This window comes from Condylura cristata, unplaced genomic scaffold (assembly GCF_000260355.1).
Source record: "Condylura cristata isolate star-nosed mole 26May11 unplaced genomic scaffold, ConCri1.0 scaffold00026, whole genome shotgun sequence".
Taxonomy (NCBI): Eukaryota; Metazoa; Chordata; class Mammalia; order Eulipotyphla; family Talpidae; genus Condylura; species Condylura cristata.
In genome coordinates this window covers 23,044,517-23,059,264 of record NW_004567127.1, presented here as the reverse complement: position 1 = coordinate 23,059,264, position 14,748 = coordinate 23,044,517, and the positions used below count along the sequence as shown (strand labels likewise).

General features: G+C 37.7%; 1 pseudogene; it reads right to left on the bottom strand.

The window, feature by feature from the left end:
* Positions 1-659: 659 nt before the first annotated feature.
* LOC101622517 lies at positions 660-14,249 on the bottom strand (annotated as a pseudogene).
* Positions 14,250-14,748: the final 499 nt, after the last annotated feature.

Genomic DNA, 14,748 nt, shown 5'->3' with positions numbered 1-14,748 from the left:
TGTGTCTGTTTTTTTTTGTTTGTTTACTTTTTTAATAACTACAAATTCAAGCTTAAGAAAGCTTACTTTTATATTGAAAAACAAAGCAACAGAGCTTTGTTTGGTACATCTTTTGCTCAACTGATCTCACTTTGAAAGTGTCACGTTAGTTATCTAGGAAAAGCATAATTTATACCTTGAATGATACAGGTCTAAATGTGATGGTACTAAAAGAATATGGTAGCATTCCTGACAAAATTATAACCTACTGGTGGCATTTGTTACAAAGAAGCCCTTGTAAATTTCTAAACGATAGTGAACTCTGTGACTACAAAGGGGATGAATTTTGTAAAATGCTTCCACAGAATTTGAACAAAATCCTGGAAAGTTACTTAAACTGGATATGTTAAAACGTGACAGTAGATTGGGCCATGCTTGCAATAGCCTCAAGTTCAAATAATCTGCTTGCAGGCAACTCTCCTCTCTGCCGGCTGGTGACTATGCAGGTGTTTCTTTTTTCCTTTCTCCTTTTCTTAACAAACCTGTCCTTATAAAATGTAACAAAAAAAAAAAACAAAGAAAATGAATAAACTGCTATGATATTCTATTACTTCACACGTCACATGCCTTTCCAGGGGCCTTTATTTGCCTCACTTAGATCCCGTGCAAGGTCTGCCTAGTCATTTTCCAAAATAGATGCCTAGCTCCAAAGCCAAAACAGGAAGGAAGAGCATTGACATGAACACCTCAGGAAATCCTGTGGAAAAAATATCCCCTTTCCTCATGTCTCCCCTTTCCTCATCCTTAAGGAAACAGAAGCTTTGGGGGGCCTGAAGTAGAGGTCCTTGGGTAGAATGTTTTTGGGTTTGCTGGACCAGTCAGGCACCCACTCTTTCTTCAAGCATCAATTTCTCTCTCTCCTTCTACATCTTCTGACTGAGCACCATGGGCCCTGCTGGTATGGATATTGACATCAAACACAGTCTATCCGTCTCCCAGTGGGGCAGGGCTGTCATAGGGAAAGCTTCCTCTGTAATTTCTTGGCGTGAATCATGTTGTGCATCTAGGAGAATCCTCTCCATGTCTCCATTGTGGATTGAAGATGAGGAAGGCACATAGTCCAGGCCTCCTCACCCTTTCCCCCATAGCCATCACCACTGCTGCTGCTACTGGGTGTGGGTAGCTGCACCCAGGACCTGTAGAGGCCCACTGGTGGGTCAGAGGCTGTTAACCAACTCTCAGTTGTGTGGAGGCAGTGGCTATTCTACTAAACATTAAAGAGATAACATCATTGGGTGACCAAACGTGCTGTGGCCACAGCATGACTACCCCCAGTTCTCAAGCAGTAACGTCATAGACCTAATTAAATAAAATCTCACTTGTCCTTGCTGAGTTTTCATGGAGTAATGCTATTCATTAGCTCAATGAAAACATATTTTTCTAGTAAAATCCCATTATGTCCCATATCTTCTTTTGGCCTTTTTCTTGGTGCCTTGGAATAAAAGGCCAGTGACTTCGCTGTCAAAGAGTATATTCTCTATGTGATTTATAGTGTTAGCAAATCTTCTGGCAGGTCAGGGCTACCATCATGATGGAAAGCTTCAGGAGTCTGTACACAGTGGGGCATCTACCCACTGCTGACCCACAGTCCCTGGTGTGGTTACTCCTCTGCCTCTTCTAAGACCCTATCACCTCCTTTAAAGGCTTCACACACATCAAAGAGTACATAAATGAAATGGAGTATTTCCCTGGACTCTGATTGCCTCTTCCAAGGGACTAGCCTCTCCTGTTTTTGAGAAGGGAGGGATAAGATACCGTAAGAGTGCTGATAGGAAGGTTAAGAAATAGAATTCATTTCCTTCTCAAGGGAAAAATGTACAATCAAGTTCCTACTACTATTGTAACCTAGCAAAGCCTTGTTGGGTTGCAGGGCAATCTCTAGAGGGCATTTGCTTAGACTTGTTATAGCACAGGCTCCTATGGCAGCAGCACTTGCCAGGTGTGTTGTGTATATGTCTGTGTGTGTGGGTATGTGTGTCACATGCCTTATGAAAAGACAAGTTGTGTAGGCCAAATTGAATGCATAAACTTTCTGTGATAATGATCTGCCTCTTGTAATATTTAACGTATTGACTAAATCACTCTCTTATTTATCTAACAGTTTTGCATGGCACATCAGTTGCCAACTCAGTTGTTTGAACATGGGGTGTTTAAGCTTCTATATGATTCTCTCACAGGGAGTTCTATGCCAAGACACAAAAATCCATTGGCAAAACATTAAGTTACTTATTTTTGTTTTAATGTATCCTCTAGAGAGTTGACCCATAATCTCTTTGTTTCCCTTTGAATCCACTTCAGTCAGAGGTTTGTTCCTGACCCCTTCACCAAAGCAGTCTTAGTTGAGGTCAACCATGAACCAATATCCGGTGTTTGGTTTTCATTTTATTTGACCTACCTCAGGAATTGCCATTTAATTGCATCTCTGTTAAACAAGTATTTCCTTTGACTTCTTGTATCGCATTCTCTCATGGTTTCCTTGTCTTCTCCTGATTTCTCCTTTTCAGTATCTTTTTAGTTACTCATGCATTCTGGTCCCTTCCACAGCTTCTCCTGGGACTGCCTGGTCGCTTCCAAGGTCTTGAATATGTGGGTAACCTTCACCTGGCCCTTGTCTTCAGTGATGTCCAGATCCTGAGGATGTTGCCCCTTTATCAGAGAATTTCTCTCTCTCTGCCTTGAAATGTTTAGTAGGCCTCCACCTCTGTCTCTCTTTAACTATGAAATCACTCTCCCAAGAAACTGCATGGCTTATTCTGTCAGTTCTCACTAGTCTTAATCATTGTTTTATCAGCGAATCTTCCCTGACCTGCCTATGTTTGTGATTTCCATATAGCAAACAGTTTGCATGTTCTAAAGGGTATCACTGAAGAGAGCTTAGTAAAGGAACTAGACCTGAAGGTTTAGGCAAAGTGGAGGAATTGATAAGGAATGAGGAAATACCTAGGGATGAACAACAGGCCCATTGCCACCCACAGGTCTGAGGGGCAAAGGGGAAAGAACCGTGTGATTAGCACCTGCCTGCAAACCGGGGCTAGGAAGGAGAAGCTAACTCTAGAGAAGTGTGACTGAAGAGGAATACAGCCATGTCCAGGACCATGACTACTCAAGAGAAGCAGAGAGGCAAGAAAGAGCAAAGAAATCCACAGACTACTCCTTTTCCTGCTACATTACCTCTTGCCACTGTGCTCCCACATACAAATTCCAGTAGGGAATCTAGCTATAGGGTCTTTTAAGAGAATAGTGGAGAATGTACTAATGAGAGTGAGCAAAGACAAACTAACAAAGGATGTTTAAAAAGATCCACTTGGAATTATGAGGTTAAGGCCCTAGCAAGCATTATAAAATCAGCATTACGTGCCACTTCCTTTGATAGGTTCACCTCTTCCTGATTAACATTGCTGAAGCCAGAATGAACTAATGTGTGTTCTCCAAATAGAAGGAGCAGTGTTCAAATTATTTAAAAGAGTATGAAAGAGACCCTCAAAAATCATAACAGTAGCTTGAAGAATATGCAATGCTGGGATATACAATACAATGTTGGATGTAGGGCATTTGAACAAAGAATTCTAGAATATAAACATCAAAAAGGAAGATTTTTCTTTTCTAAGAATTTTTGGGGAAGGCGTACCTTCTTTGTTGGGGGGATTTGTGTACTGTAGTTACCATAGTAAATTCAGTGGCAAGAGTATCTCACTTTTCAGCCTTCAACATCCATACTCAGTCAGTTCTGATCATTTTCTGCAATTAGGAGTTTGGATCCTGGGGCTCAGTAGAGGGTAATTTATCTGCTAGGGCTCCCACCCAGGCTGCTACTTCTAGTCAAAGCTCCCAGTCTTGACAAATATTAGGACTGCCTCCCAGATGAAATAGTGATGGTGCTGGAACAGAAACTATTGATACATTGCATTTTCATTTCTTTTAGAATGAGGTAAAGATAAATCTCTAGGTAAGTTTCTTTGTATTTCCCACATAATTTTTATCTCTCAATAAGTCATTGAGTTCATTCCTATAATTAATCAAAATCTGCAGCAAGGTGTGGAGATAATGATGTTTCTCCTCCTGACCATACTTTCCACCTGATCCACTCTCGGTACACAAAAGGCACCAAAAAAATACACGTTAACTGTAAAAACAAACCTGTCTGGCTTGTCATTTCCAGTGTGGGACTTTAAGCTCTGAAGTGTAAATGGTGTTAGCAGGTGGCCTCTTAAACTGTTTTGACAGAGATGCCTGTGAGGTGTGGTTTGCTAGAACCTACTTTGGAAAGTGCTCTTTTGGAATCTTTACCACTAGCATCAGTTGACAAACTTGATTTTTGATTTTTATTATTTACCATGATATCACCATCTTTTTTTTTTTTTAAAGATTTATTTATTTATTCGTACAGAACTTACAGGCCAGAAATGCAGAGGGTGAGAGGATTCACCAGGGTCAGGGAGGGGAGCAGAACAGGCAGATTGACGAAATACACTGCTGAGGGGAGCAGCGGGCGGGTCAGGAGAGGTCTGCCTCGCCATGTGGTCGCCTCCGGGGCAGGCGGGGATCGAACTCATGTGGAAGTGGCTTTAGTTTCTCAGTGCAGTGCTTTAACCCGCTGCGCCACCAGGGAGGGCCCGATATCACCATCTTTTTTAAGCCTCAACTTTCTTCTTCCTTTTTCTCTGCTTTACTATGGTAGGTGAATAGAATAGTGAGGAGAAGTTACTCATTCAGGTGCTTCCTTACAATAATTATTTTAAATTCTTAAATCCTGACCCATACCTGTTAGGTGCACCGGGTATGATAAGTAACCTGTGAGGATATTTTTTTTTTCCATCAGAACCTATAATGTCTTTGCAAAAACTAACAAACTTAGTGGACTGAAGGGAGTAAATGATTATTATGTCCAGCAACATTTTGGAACCTTGGTTTTTTTATTATTATTATGTATTTTTTGGTATATATTCATCACATTTCTTTGCCTAAGTTAATAAAAGAAGAGTAAAGACTTGATGTTTATCATTTTAATTTAGTTTTGAGTTTCTCAAGAGAGAATTTCTCTTTTGTCTCAAGGTGATGTGTTTGTGTGTGTGTGTGTGTTTATGTGTGTGTTTATGTGTGTGTTTGTTGTACTTGTCTAAATGATAAATAGTGTCCTGGGTAAGTTTCATGCTGTATATGTAAGAAAAAGTAATACTGCATTGGAAAGTTTTCAGATAAAGTAGAATTCAATTTTATTTTGAAAGGCTATGATGAATGTTAACCACTTTTTTGCTGAAATTCTTTTCAGACATATCTTAATCTTTTTTAATGATCCATGTGTGAGTTTTAAAACAAAATGTACAGTAAAGTAGAGTAAATCTGCTATTAATAACGTTAAAGAGAACTGTTTGTTCTTGACTTCCTTTTTCCACTCCCTTGAAATAAAGACAAGGAGAAGCACGAAAGGAATTTTGTAGCTTTTTTTCCTTTGTTAATAGTTTGGCAACTGAGAAAATTATTTCACTGGTTTTCTCACAGTGAAATGCTGTGTGTTTCATTCAAAACAACAATAATGGAAACATTCCCCGCATGCAATATGTCTAAACACCCACAAATAAACAGTGATTGAGATTAATGCCACCTTCAAGTTGGGCTTGTTCTTATGCACTAATGTGGGCATGAAGATTTAATTTTCCCTGTCACGTGAAGAAAATGCCTCCTCTGATCCAGTGGATTTGTTTTGGGGTTCTCTCTGGTGTCCTCACTTCCCACACTGCTGTTTTGACACATTACTAGTTCTGTTAAATACAGACCTTGCTTCGTGAAATACAGAGCTGGTGAGCAGAATTAACATGTGACAAGGTTTATTTTGTACCCAGTGTAAATAATATAGGTGTCTTGCTGCCTTGTTTTAAGAAGGTATACTAAATGTTTTTGTTCTTTGAAAATCCCTTTAAAAATGTGTGTTATTTGAGAAATAGTATCCCTGTTTCCACAATTCTAAGTGTGAAATAAAGCATCAGAGTCTACCTTATTTGGACATTGATATCAGTAATTTTATTTTCAGATGGCTAGTGTCAGGACAATTTGATTTCCAATTTTTAAATGATGTGAAACTTTAACAAGAGCCACATTAATTTGTCATAATCCAAAAGCTGGATTATGTCAGCTGCATAATCCAGTACTCATGACTCTTTTCTGTTTAACATGTTGCCACATTCCTAGTTATTCACACTTGGGGCATGTTTCTTTACTATTCACTCCCCTTCCTTTTCATTGGTCCACATCCAATAAATTGCCAAGTGCTATATTTTCTATTTCAACATGTCTGCTCATTTTCTATAATAATATTACTCCTTGCAGTCTTTTTTTTTTTTTTTTTTTTGCCTTTCATTTTGGCAGTCCTTATTCTGATAAGAGGACATGTTTCCTCTAGTTTAAATGATCAGTGTTCCTACATCTCTATTTGTGATCTTTCCCAATTCAAAACCCAAATTTACCAGGTCATTCTCTAAAGATTCGGGAAATTTCTAAATGTTGAAAGCTCTACATTCAAAGTGTAAGTCTTAGGAGATAAAGAGGCTTTCTCCTATTTTTTTCCAAGCAGCTCTCCTAGAATATTCTCTTTGCAGGAACTTGACAACTAGCCAAATCTAGCTACTTCTGATTGTACCTTTCTCCTTCTTGAGAGGCCACTATGCCCACCCTCTACCCTCCCCTTTCCACAAGCCTTCTCCTGCCACCATTCTAATCACCCAACTCATTCTTTGTGACTAAATGCAACCTCTTACTTTGTGGAGTCATCTTTGAACCACTAGCCAGGTAGGCCTCCCGCCACCCCCTTACCCCTCTGACTGATCTCTGCCCTTCTAGTGCCCCACCTTACTAGGCAGCATCTATCATGTCAGTTGTTGAAATAGATGCTCTTATTAATTTTCTGGCACTAGAAAATGCACAATCATGGTCTCATTCTTTTCTCTACTAACTTTGAAAGGAGATGAGAATGGATCCTGTGCATCCAAAGTTGCCAATTATGCGGTCTTCTAAACCTTTTTTCTTTGAAGTGGCTTCAGTTATAATCATTTGTTTTCATAACTACTCTGTTTATGTCTTTTGAGTTCAATCCTTACCGTTACTAACAGTTGTATCTTCATGTGTAGTGTCTTTGATATGGTGATAGAGTTTTGGGAAACTATTTTTAAAAGGTGTTAGTTTAGTAAATAGGGGAAATAACTCTTCCAGGATGGAAAGAATGTGTGATGTGTGTAGCTTGATCTGGTTTGGAAACCTGCAGGGAGAGGTATTTTCAGTACTGTCCACTCACTTTTTTAAAGGCTGTAAGCAGCTTGACCTAAGAAGTTTTTCTGGGATGTGCTAAGGAGAATCTGCAATGTCAAAGCTTTTCCAAGTTCTTAGTATGACTCAGGGTGTTGACCCAGGGCAGCTGACTCTTTAGTTAACCGCATCAGTGATAACTTTTAGTTATAAAAATAACACTCAGGTGCAGCCCAGTTAGGGAGAGTTGAGACAAAGGAGAGATAAAGTTGTTCTACATCATCAAGTGAGATGGCTATTCTTTTCCCTTCCAACTGCCCTCCTTCCCCGACTCCCAGCAGCCTAAGACATGATCGCTTGTACTGACACTAATTGGTCATAGTTGTATGTTCTAGTATCATCTGAATATATATGTGAATATAAGTATTAAAACATTAGGATGCAAGGAGGTTCTTGACTAGTAAATGAAATAGGTCATTGCACCAAAATACCAATGAACCACTTTCAGGAACTTCTAGAATAGAGAAGGGACAAAGGATTTCAGCAGTTATTTGAATCATAAAGTGTCATACTCAGATTGCTTTTCAACTTGTTACAGTTTATTTGCTTACAGAATTTCTGCATATTTTATGGCAAAAAGTCTATGGGATTTATTAAATAATGGTAATCACAGGCCAGGGATTAGAAGGTACAATCAATGAATGAGAAGTGGCTTGGCCTTACTCTGGGGGCAAGGATGTTAAGACTCTGAGGAATGTTCAAGTCTGATGAGATGAGTGAAAAAGAATAAGGGTCTCCCCATATTTGAATCAGGGAAAAAGGTTCATATGTGGCCTTGAAGATAATAGGAACACAGAAAAGGATTTACTTAAGCTAGTCGTTGTGTCATAAGCCCCTACAAATGAATTTATATTACTGACCACTCACTTTGCCAGAATAGAAAAGTGAGGTCCATTTAAGTAAATACAGTCTTAGTCTACTTTTAGAAAAAAGAAGCTACAGCAGATCCTCATTGTCCCTGTTGTAAAGCAGGCGAGGCTCTCAGTCTCGGGTCTGAGCAGTATCAGCTACTCCCCATTAACATGAATGGGAACAGTGCAGGCATGTCCTTCCACCTTATAGCCTCCTAGCCACAGAGTTGTAATTTTACTCTGCCAGTGACAAATGAAAAATTATAAGCATTTAATTTGGAGGCAGATTTAACATGTTATTCCCTACGTCCACTTGGCAAATGAAGGAGGCAATTAATATAAGCTCATTACATAGCATTGTTGCATCCCTGCAGCCACAATAGTTGGCTTTTTAAAATCACAAGTGACGTGTTGAGGTGGAAGAATAGCTGCATATGCAGGACTCCTGCCGATGTGCAACTTCCCGGCTGATGCAGACACCTGTCTGAATGTCCAGGCCTGTGCCCTCTGACCTCAGAATGTTTATACATTTGCTTTTCAGATTTGAAACTCTCTCTTATGGCTTTCAGATTTTCTCCTGCTTTATTAAAGCAACTCCAGAAGGAGGTGATGGAAGTGTGTTTCTTTTCCTCACCTCACTGGGGCTCTTGGTCCATTACTGTGCTTTAGTGCCTCTCCCAGCAGGTAAGGATGGAAAATAGGCTCAGACAGCAGAGTTAAGCCCGCATGTCCTGCAGAGACTCACCAACACAAAGGGTAATACTATTTTATCGATCCCTTCCACACTGTCTTCCACCGTTGTGTTAAGCCTGTGGCGAGTACAACCTTTACAAAACACGATTTAGAGATATGGCTTACTTTCTAACTTGAATGGGAACTTAAAAAAAAAAAAAAAGCTGGATAAAAGCATGTTTTGTAGGAGTGGCGTAATGTTGGCATTTCAGAACATAAATGATAAAAATAAAATCAAGTCAAGTATCTCAACAGAGGGGAAAAATATCACATTGATACTTGTACACATATGTTCAGATGTGGCCACATTCTCCCATGTAGATGAGAAATAATTTTATTTGACCTCACTTTATTGCCCAATTCTGTTTTTTTTTTTTCTTGCTATTTTAAAAAAGACAACATTGTTAGCATACATGTGTAAAGATGAGATGCTTACTTCGGTGGCAGACTTTATGAATAGGGAACATTAGTTTTGTCAATGAGATTAGGAGAGGTTCCATACATTTCATTTGAGGCCAGTAAATTGATTTCCCCAGAAATATCGATAATTTATAAGCCATTACACTTTGTGATTCTTTTCTTCTTTATAAGGCATTCAACTATGAAGGAGTTAAAAAAAAAAAAAGAAGTACATTTGCTGAGAGCTGCATGGGGATGTGTTTTTTATTGGCATTGTCACCTGTCTCAAGATAATGGGAAAAAGCTTGTACTTCACTGCTTGCATGATTTTTGATTTTACCTTTGTTTATTACAATACAGAATTAAGAGGGAAAAGAATTGGTTGTGAGTTACCTTTTAAAAAGACTTTTCCTTTTATTGTCTGTGCTAATGGGATGAGAGAGGTAAAAGACAGATTTATTTTTATGTTTAATCAAGTCCAATAATTATTGCATTGTGGTTACTTTCTTTGAGCATTATATTTTCTGTAAGTAATTTATCAGCTGCCTTTATTTTATTTTATGTTATTTGTTTCTGGAAGGGATTAACAGTGACTCTAGGATTTAATCACTGCAAGCTTTTTTCTCCTTTAGTAAATAAAGCTTACTAATGGCATAGGCTTACTCAGGCTTTCTCAAACTTCCATTTTTCACTTCTAAGTGAAGTTTAAATTATTCTGCTTCTTACTTAGTTAAGAATATTTATGGAGCTGGTACGACCTGGAAACTAAAGAAAAAAATGGATGCATAGATAGGGTCACCAAGTTGCCCCAGGTTGGCAGTGGCATTTCTGGTGTCAGCAGATGGTCTCAGTGTCAGAAAGATCCTGCCTGGGTGCCGCGTGGACCAGAGCCGTGGGTAGTCTGTGAATAGGCACAGCTTTAAAGTTGGATGCCTAATGGCAGCTTTAAGTGGAAAGTTTTTAAATAATGAAGTTGAAGTTTCTTCCTGGACAGAAGATAAGGAGTGAAGAAGAGGTCAGAGAAGATCTGAGAAACATTTGTGAACAGCAGAAGGGAAGCTGGAGTAGAAGCTGGAGGGGAAGCTGACTCAGGCCAGGGCTGGCTCCCTGACCACTTGGCCTGGTGCTTTCTCTGTCTCCTCCTCACCTTTCCTTCTTCCCCAGACCCCTTCAGATTCATTGCTCTTGTCCAGCTCTTTCCCTGCACCGCTGCACTCTTTCCTAGCATTCATTCCCTCTGGAGAAATAATTCACCAAATCTAATGTGCGTTGTTACCTATTTTGCTGTCAGCAGACGTTTGATTCCTCATCTTAGCTACGTAAGAGAGTCTTCAAGCAAATCCGCTCAATGCTCGCACAGAGATAGCCGTGGCCTAGATGTGAGCAACAGTTTCCTAAAGGATTTTTTTGTAGGAAATTTGGGTACAGCAGTCTTAGTCTGTTAACAACAATGGCAGCAAAAATGCTAAACTAATTCAGCTGATTTTCCCCGAAATGAGAGCATTAGTAATGTTATGGAATCCAGTCTAGGACCAACCTTTACTCCTTTCTATTATTCCTTTCCATAATCAACACTCCTTTTTCCTTCCAACCTCCCTTTCTTCCTTTTTCCTCCCTTCTCTTCATTCTTTCTTTTAAATTAACACAAACATTTTTATTTTTACTACTTCAGTTTTTCTTGGTTCTGTGGTTTTTCTGAGGAGTGTTGTGTGTGTGTGTGTATGTGTTCACATGTTCTACTTCCAGGCCAGTGTGAGTAACGGACGTGTTGTATAAAACAGAATAGATATAAATGGACCTTTAGCTCAGCATGGGTGAAAGATGTGTGAGTACATGAAATAGAAGCTACCTGAGTTTCTACATAAAATATATTAAAAATAATAAAAACATTACAAGCTTACATAACTAACTTCATATGTCCTAAAAAGTGTGAAGTATTTTGGTTTCAATGGAATGATGGATGAGCATGTAAATTTTTCATTGTAAAATTGCACATAAGACAATATGCTGCTCCGTAATTATGTTTTGAAGAATTTAATAAATCTATATATTTTATTTTTCCTTCTATTGTATTTTCTTAGAAGGGATTTACAATTAAAACACCTTTCTTTTTTCTCCATGGCAAGGTACTTGTATGGGTAGTAGTCTCTGTATAGTCCTACAAAAACAGCAAAGTCATGTGTAAGTAACACATCTTATCTGAGGTTTCATCAATAATGCAATTTACATTAAAGAAGACTGTAATTTTGTATAATAATCCCTATCAAATGCAGTAAACAGGTACAGTTTGTTTTCTTTCAAACTTAAAATGTAGCAGCAAAAGATTTCAGGTAAACATTATTGTAGCATTTGCTATTTGGATGCTTTATTGGAAAACTGCATTGTTACTCATTTTGATTTAAATTTTAAAATTCTGCATGGGGTGAAGCTCTGCTAATACATACTTTTTAAATGATTTTCTTCTGTAAATTCAACTAATGAATGTGAAAATTGTCACTAAGGTAGATTACTACAGTAGTTTTAAATCTTACATTTTTTCCTTATTTTCTAGAAAGACTTATGTTGCTTTTTAAAAAGTACTCATTAAATCTTATTATATATTTTAAATTTTATAATAATTTATTTTTACATATTATTATATCTTAACTTGGAACTTCAGCCTAACTTTTTTCTTCTGTTTCCTGCTTCATATGATTCAATGACTAGTAGTGAATACTTTCTTTAAAAAATGTCTTTACGAATCTTCATAGACAATTTTCTAAATTGTATGTTCTTTGCTTTGTTTTACAACTTTAAAACAATTATAACAGAAGAAAAATCCAGAACTTCTAATTTGCCAATTACCATCTTTTGATCTTATCTTCCAAATAAATGGTCAAAGAATTTACTTCTTATTTTTGAGAAAAGACAGAGAAATATAGGAAGTGTTCACACAAATCTGAAAATTTCCTACATTTTCAATATTTCAGACATAGGTTAATCCCTGATTCCATTCCTCTTCTGTGACTTTTACAAATAAATCCTTGAAAAAAATAAGTATCAATAACCTCATGCTATTTTGGGATCAAAATTATTTTGGGGAATTCTTATGCATTGTGTGCATTTCCATTTCTACTGAATGCATTTATAAGTACACCTACCTGTTAAAATATAAGCATTGCAATTAAGCTGATAAAGAGATTCTATCAGTAAAATGTCCCCTTAGAGAAAGAAAAAAAGGAAAAGAAAGAAAAAGAAACATCTCCTATTAGGTCTTCATTTCTGTCCTTCTGCTTCTTTGCCACAAATTCAAGCAAGGAGAACTAACATTATTTATACAATTTAGGCAAGGTTGCATTTAAAGGCCCATTATGTTGTTTTTTGCTGTGATTTGCTGTAAATCATCCCTCATTGTCATCTAGTTTATACCTCACATTCACACACATGATTAGAAGTAATGGTACAGAAGGTCAAGCATGAAAATGATTCTGTTTTGATGATGTATTCAGCTTCATATAATGGATACTTATATTGGTCCTGACTTTACCACTTACTCTAGATCCAGTTTTCAGGAAATCAGCTCCCTTCAGCATCCTGGTGTGCAAATCTGATAGGAATAATATTTGTTAGTCAAACAGATGTTTAAGGTGAGGTTGCCCTGCTAGTAACATATTGTTTTTACATAGTAAAGATTTTATAACATGTTGTAAAACACCTTCTTTGTCAATTGAATCATACATACAGTGCTTTCTTTAATTCTGATGGTTTACATGGCTTTCTTATTATCTTTGAATGCATTATACACACAGAAGCAGGTCAGGGCTTCATACTCAGCAATATTTGTTGAATAAATACACTATGTTTAGGCTTCTTGTTATTTATGAACCCAGCTGTTCAAGTTTCCATTTTGGGGACGCTCTTGCCTACTCTCAAAAATAAAGGATCAACGAGCTTATTTCAAAGATTTTTGCCAGCATTGAGGTCCTATGATCCTGTAACACATGTATTTTATGTGGAAGTGGCTCAAATCCAAAAATCAAACTTGTGAAGTCAGCAATATGAGGCACCTGAACCATAAAGACAAAAATGGCCACTTACTGATTTTTAAGACACATTTAGCATATGGATTTCAGAACTGGAAATGAACTAGTATAATTAATTTACTGAACTTGTGTAGTAAATTGTTAAATACCCATCTCATTTTAACTATTAAAGTTAATTTTACAGTTTTCTTTTTGACTTACAAATGGACAAAGATTTCTCACATTTGTCTTCCTGTCCAGGAACATACACCTCTTTAGAATCTCCATCTTCAGGAAAATATGTCATTTTTATACCCATCTCTGGTCCTTTGACCTGTTTCCACAAAAGTCTCTCCTAAGACCAGATGACTTAATGTCTTTTAGAATTATTTTCATAACTGTAGTTGGAAACTTACCCTTCGAAGACATCCAAGGAAATGAATGCTTGCCTCGAATATATGTTTGAAGCAGAAAACAAGGAGAGGAACATGAGGCGAGGAAGTAAAGTCCATGTTGTTATGACCCAGAATGGGTAGTTTCTTTTCTATCTATTTGCCCTTATTGCAGAAACCGAGCTGCACAGTGTTTTTCCTCTGGCAGGAGCTTGTTAAATATAAACAATAGTTAGCATCTATATAGCACCTCATAGTAAGGTAGCAAAGTGCAAAAAACTCTGAAAATACCATTTATAAATAAAACATTTACAGTGACTAACAAGTTTGGTTTGGTTTGGGTTTTGGTCGGGGGTAGAGAGCAGGGTCTCATTTCGCTCGGCTTTCAGTGTGTACATCCCAGGCCCTTCATTCCGGGAATGAACTGGGATGGCCCGGTGGAGGCTTGGGCTGCTGCATTGGGTGCTGGAATTGATCCAAGTTGCTGTATAATGGTAGAAGGGCTGCTTTGGACTACTGTACCCAAGAACCTTACCCATCTCCTCATCTTACCTCACCTTCCCTGGTGTGCTTTCTCACATACCACTCAGCTGTTTTAGAGCCCCTGCTATTTTGGGTTCAGAGGGGTCCAATTTGGTGTGAAAGTTTGGAATGCAGGCCTTAGCGACTAGAATTATATCTGGGTTGTACTTAGGTAAAGTGATGCAGAAATTGTCTAACTTTATCTAGGCTTCGATTTCTTCACTCTGTAATTGGGAATAAAATTCTAGCATAACTAAAACCATCCAATGATTTATACATATATAAGGACCTAGATATTTAAAATTTTAAACCTGTACAACAAACAGTAAAAAAACAAACAAACAAAAAAAACAAAAAACCTCAATCTCTAACATCTGTATAATCTATTAAATAAGTATAACTATACTAATGTATCATGCATATTGCTAAAGAAAAATCATTATTTTTCTGAAAAAGAAAATAAAGCAATAACAATAATAGCAATGAGTCATATTTCCTTCCCTCCACCTCCCACAC